The 6,276-nt window shown below is 35.8% G+C and overlaps 1 pseudogene across 1 annotated transcript; it reads right to left on the reverse strand.

The window, feature by feature from the left end:
• Nucleotides 1–4,052: 4,052 nt before the first annotated feature.
• On the reverse strand, nt 4,053–4,999 carry LOC308413902 (vomeronasal type-1 receptor 2-like; annotated as a pseudogene). The gene has a single exon. The product of its transcript is annotated as a vomeronasal type-1 receptor 2-like (transcript).
• Nucleotides 5,000–6,276: the final 1,277 nt, after the last annotated feature.

Here is a 6,276-nt window from a genome sequence, read left to right on the forward strand (position 1 = left end):
CTGAAGAGAGCATACACCAGCAACTTGACAGCACAGCTGAAAGCTCTAGGACTAAAGGAAGCTAATACACCCAGAAAAGTAGATATCAAGAAATAAGCAAACACAGAGCAGAAATTTACCAAATAAAAACAAAAAGAACCATTCAAAGAATCAGCAAAAATCGAGAGCTAGTTCTTTGAAAAAATTACCAGGATTGATAAACCCTTAGCCAGACTAACTAGAGGGAAAAGAGAGAGTATCCAAATTAACAAAATCAGAAATCAAAGTGGAGACGTGATAACTGAAATTGATGAAATTCAAGAAATCACCAGATCCTACTATAAAAGCCTATACTCAACAAAGCTGGAAAATCTAGAGGAAATGGATGAATTTCTAGACAGATAACAGATTCTAAAGTTGAACCAGAACCAGGTAAACCATCTAAAGATGGAAATCAAGGAAGATCTCAGAAAATGGAAAAATCTCCCATGCTCATGGATTGAAAGGATCAACATTGTAAAAATGACAATCTTACCAAAAATAAGCTGCAGATTCAATGCTATCCCCATCAAAATTCCAACACAATTCTTCATAGAGTTGGAAAGAGCAATGTGCAATTGCATCTGGAATAACAATAGACCTAGAATAGCAAAATCCAGCCTCAGCAAAAAGAAAAAATCTGCAGGAATCACGATCTCTGACCTCAATCAATATTACAAGACAATTGTGCTAAAAACTGCATGGCATGATATAGAGTTAGGCACCTGGATCAGTGAAATAGAATTGAAGATCCAGATATGAGCCCTCACATATATAGTCTGTATATTTTGACAAAGGAGCTGTAAACATTCAATGGAAAATGAAGACCCAGTTATTCCACTTCTGGGCATGTACCCCAGATAAGCTTCAACTTACAACAGAGACACATGTACCACAATGTTCATAAAAGCCCTATATATAATAGCCAGAAGTTGAAAATAACCCAGATGTCCTTCAGTAGATGAATGGATTCAAAATTTGTGGTATATTTGCACAATGGAGTACTACTCAGCTATCTAAAACAATGACTTTATGAAATTATTAATAAAATGGATACATTTAAAGAATATCATCCTGAGTGACATAACCCAGTCACAAAAGACCAGACATAATATGCAGTCTCTTATAATTGGATACTACCTCCAGAAATATCTGAACATCCCAGAAACAATTCACAGAATATATGAAGTTCAGGAAAAAAAAACAATGACCAATAAAAGAAAATGAAAATCCATTATGCTTAATCTTCATACACCAAGCAAACCTTTACTATTTCCAGATTACATCTTGTTTTATATGTACATTATATTCAATGTAACTAGTAAGAAAATTAATGCATACACTTAAACATTTAATCAAAAAGAGCAGCCTATTCAACAAATGGTGTTGGTCCAACTGGCACTCAGCATGCAGAAGAATGAAAATAATCTCCTTGTACAAAGATCAAGTGAAAGTGAATCAAAGATCTCCACATTAAATCAGGTACAATGAAACATTTAGATGAGAAAGTAGGAAAAATCTTAGAACACATAGGCACAGGAGAAAGTTTCCTGAACAGAACACCAATGGATCAAGCTCTAAGGTCAAAAATTGACAAATGGGACTTAATAACATTGCATTTTCAGTTAGGTTAAGGACACCATCAAGAAAACAAAATGGCAATCAAAGAGTAGGAAAACATCTTTACAAACCCCATATCACATAGTGGCCTAAAATCCAAGGTATACAAAGAACTTAAGAAGCTAGACACCAGAAAAACAAAAAACCCTATTAAAAATTGGGTACAGAACTAAACAAAAAGTTCTAAATTGAGGAATATTGAGTGGCTGAGAAGTATCTAAGAAAGTGCTCAACATCATTAGCCATCAGGGAAATGCAAATCAAAAGAACCCTGAGATTCCACCTCACACCAGTCACATTGGCCAAGATTAAAAATTCAGATGACAGCAGATGTTGACAAGGATATGAGGAAAAAGGAACACTTCTCCACTGTCGGTGGGGTTGTAAACTCGTACAACCACTCTAAAAATCAGTCCAGTGATTACTCAGAAAATTGAACATAGTACTACCTGAAGACAGATTTATTCCATTTCTGGGTATATGCCCCAGAGAATCTCCAACATATAACAAAGACACATGCACCACAATGTGCATAGCAGCTCTATTTATAATAGCCCGAAGCTGAAAAGAACCCAGATATCCTTCAGTAGATGAATGGATACAAAAATTGTGGTACATTTACATAATAGAGTACTACTAAGCTATTAGAAACAATGACTTAACAAAATTCTTAAGAAAATAATGCATCTAAAGATTATCATCCTGAGTGAGGTAGCCCAGTCACAAAGAAACAGACATACTATGCAGTCACTGATAATTGGATGCTAACTCCAAAAAGCTCTGAACACTCCAGAAACAACTCACAGACTATATAAAGTTCAAAATAGGAATAAAAAAAGAAAAAAACAATATGTTTAATTCTTACACACCAAGAAAACATGGATTAAGTCTAGGTAATATCCCATTTTACATGTATTTTATGCTCATTGTATCTAGTAAGATCTTATTGCACTTAATGCAATTCTGTAAAAAAAAAAAAAAAAAAAACCCAAGCAATAACAAAATATATTCATACACTTTTATGCAAAAATGTTTAAAATTTGTACATTTATCTTTGTTTGTTCAAATAAACTTGTTAAGAAAAATTTTATTTGTTTTAGGGTTACCTTACCTATTTCACTTACTGCTTTTAGCATTCTTTCTTTGCTATGGGCACTTAATGTTTTGACTATTATGTGTTAGGGGTAATTTCTTTTCTGGTCCAACCTGTTTGGAGTTCTGAAGGCTTCTTTTATGCTCATGGTCATCTCATTCTTGAGAGTAGGGAAGTTTTCTTCTATGATTTCGTTGAAGATATTTACTGTGCCCCTTAGTTGATACTCTTCTCCCGCTTCTATTCCTATTATCCTTAGGTTTGGTCTTCTCTTCGTGTCCTGGATCTCCTGGACATTTTGGGTAAGAACTTTTTGGTTTTTGCATCTTCTCTGTTTTGTATATGGTTACAATGTTGTTTCAGCCCCCAAGATTCTCTCTTCCATCTCTTGTAGTCTATTGGAAATGCTTGCTTCTGTGACTCCTGATTTCATTTTTAGGTGTTTTACCTCTAGGGTTATCTCTTTTAGTGTTTTCTTTATTGTGTCAATTTCTGTTTTAAATTCCTTTTTCTATTTTTTCATCTCTTTGGTTCTGTTTTCCTCTAGTTCTTTGAGTTCTTTGAGTATTTTTCTTGTTTCCTCTTTAAAGGCTTCTGATTCTTTTTGCTTTTCCTCCCGTTCTTGTTTGAGGATCTCTATCATCATCTTGAGGTATGTTTTTAGGTCTGTGTCTTCTTTTTCTGGAGTGTTTGGCATTCTGCTGTTTACTGTGATGGGAGAGCTGGGTACTGGTGTTGGCAGGCTGTCTTCGTTTCCTTGGGATATACTCTTTCGTTTTCCTCTTGCCATCTTGTTGTCAGTGATATGTTTTTACCTTTCCCTTGTACCTGGTCTGTGTCCCTGGATCTCCACTGGTCCAGGTGGCGGATGATCTGAGCCCTGTTCTGTGCCTCAAAGCTGCATGGTGGCAACAGAGGTCCCAATGCTGGGTTCCTGGTCCCTGGGTCAGGCAGGACAGGGGCATGCTTTCTGTGAGCACTCAGCAGTGATCTCTCTGTTCCCTGGCTGCTCAGATCTCCTTCTCACCAGGCTGATGTAATGTCTCAACTTAGAGAACTGCTGGTCCAGGTGGCAGATGGACCGAGCCCTGTTCTGCGCCCCAAAGCCACCGGGTGGGAACCAAGAAAATTTTTTTAAATTAAAAATAAAAACTCAGGTAAGTAAAAAATACATTAAAAAAATCAAGTACTGAGAAAAATTTATTCACATATTTTATATGTAAATGCTTAAACTATGTATATTTACCTTTCTTTTTTAAAATAGAGTTGTTCAATAAAAAAAAAGTATATGTTTTAACACTGAGAAAATGTGGGTTTCAGTTCAACCATGGAGTGAACTTTGAGAATAAGACATTCTCAGTAAAGAAAATTAAGAAATTAATTGCAGAATAACTTTATTATTCTTCATGAGTAATAAAGGGCAGATGGTTGGGTAGATTGTAGTTAAAATCATGTTAACTGCCTCCAATCTTGGATTTTTTTCTTTTGCAAAAAAAGAATACAGAGTGACAGAGTTGTTCAACCAATACATTACCACAAAGCAGCTCACCAGAGACAGGATGCTGTGAGTTGCTTTGCTTTCAGGAGATGTCTGGGAAGAAAGATTTGATCTGTGCATATGCTCAGTTGTCTTGCGGTGTTTGTACAGGAATATCACCATGTAGAGACTGGCGCACATCATGATAGTCACATAGAAGAGATCATGAGTGATTATAAGGCTAAAAAATGACCCTGAATTGTCACCCCAAAGTTTATGCTTTGACAGTAACCATCTAAATATCCACGGCCGCTGGGTGTATAATTCCCATTGGCTCTTACCAAGTCAAGCATATATCCATAGATTAGTAGGTTAATAAGCCAAGAGGAAGCTAAGGAAGAAAAAATCCATGTGGAGAGTCTAGGCTTAAGCCAGACCCACTTAGAATTACTGGGAATGATGGTGATGACTTGGAATGTGCTTAGAACACAGGTGGTGCAGATGGACAGACCCCGACTGACTCTGAATGAAAACAGAACTGCCTTACAACCAATATCATCCAGAAATTTGGGTACTCCAAAGGATAACATGATATCTTTTGACAATGCAAACATGATTGTCAACATATTAACAATTGTCAGATGCATGAAAATTAAATCTATAAACTTCTTATAATGAGGTCTGAAGAAGAAAGTGTATATATATAACATTATCAATGATAAGTTCCCTATGACACCAAAACAAAATTGGAATAGGAGAAAGAACTGTAGCGTGGTGTCTCTTGGAATCATGATGTTACTGTGGGTCAGGTTTGTTAGCTGTAGTGTACCAAATAAATATACTTTATTTTAAAACAATTTGAAAAATGCTGTTTGTAGAAAATATATCAATTGACAGCTCAGGAAAACAAAGAACTGATGTAATGTCCACGTGTTTTCTTTCCTCCTCTAACTCTCCTACTCTTCATCCTTCTTTTCCTCCTCTTTGCTTCTTCTTTTTGTTTTTCAAGTCAGGGGTTCTCTATTTTGCCATCTTTGGAACTTGCTCTGTAGACAAGGCTGGCCTCTCACTCACAGAGATCCACCTATATCTACCTCCCAAGTGTTGAGATCAAAGGTGTGCACCACTACCAAGTAGGGAAATGTGCAGCTCCTTTCAATGTTAGGTACAGAAATGACACTTTAGAAACTGCATTCCTGGGATTCTGGAGCATCACAGAGGATATAATAAGGTGTTGAGAATAATAATTGATCAAATCCACCCAAACTCCCTGAGGTCTGCTCTATCTCTTATGTCAGACAGAAGGATACGTGGAACTGTGTGAAACCCAGGTTTGCATGTTATGAGGAACTTTTAAATTGTTCTTGTTACTTGTATGAGTATTTCTCCTGCATGTCTGTGCATTATATATACATGCCTCAGAATAAAACCCTGGATTTCTGGAAGTGCAGCTTTAACTGTTTATTCATACTTCCAACACCAATTAATTTCTATTAATCAGTCTATACATTTTTATCCTAAGTATCAAAGTTTTCATGTTTACAACAACATTTACTTCTAAGACATATATAGTAATGTGTCTACTGACCTTTGTTTTGGAACTACACATACTTTTTTGTCAGCTTTTTGATGCCTAAATTCTTAGACTTTTCTTTCATTCAACTCTACAGAACACCAGCAATGATCTGAGGCATTTAATTTTATATATTTTTTTGCTAACAGCTGAAAGCTAAACAGACAATAGGTAGAACACAATGGCCAGGGTGAGACTACATATAGAAAGTATGAAGTACATCTTCTCCAAAATGTGTTTTCTGTGATATCCAGTCACCAAATCAAGTAGGCTGGTTCTTATTGATCAACCCACTCTAACAAAGATGTATATATTTTATCTAGGCATCCAGCTATCTCTACAAATTATCTAAGTTAGAAGCTATATTTGTGCTTTCTACATATTCAGGTAGCATTTATTTCCTCCTCAGATGTCTTAAGAGGTTGAAGACTAGTTATAGTCTTGTAATCAAACTTCACTTGTTTAACATTACAAAAGATATTCTAGATTTTAAAA

Source organism: Micromys minutus (assembly GCF_963924665.1).
Source record: "Micromys minutus genome assembly, chromosome: 32".
In the NCBI taxonomy this organism is placed as follows: domain Eukaryota; kingdom Metazoa; phylum Chordata; class Mammalia; order Rodentia; family Muridae; genus Micromys; species Micromys minutus.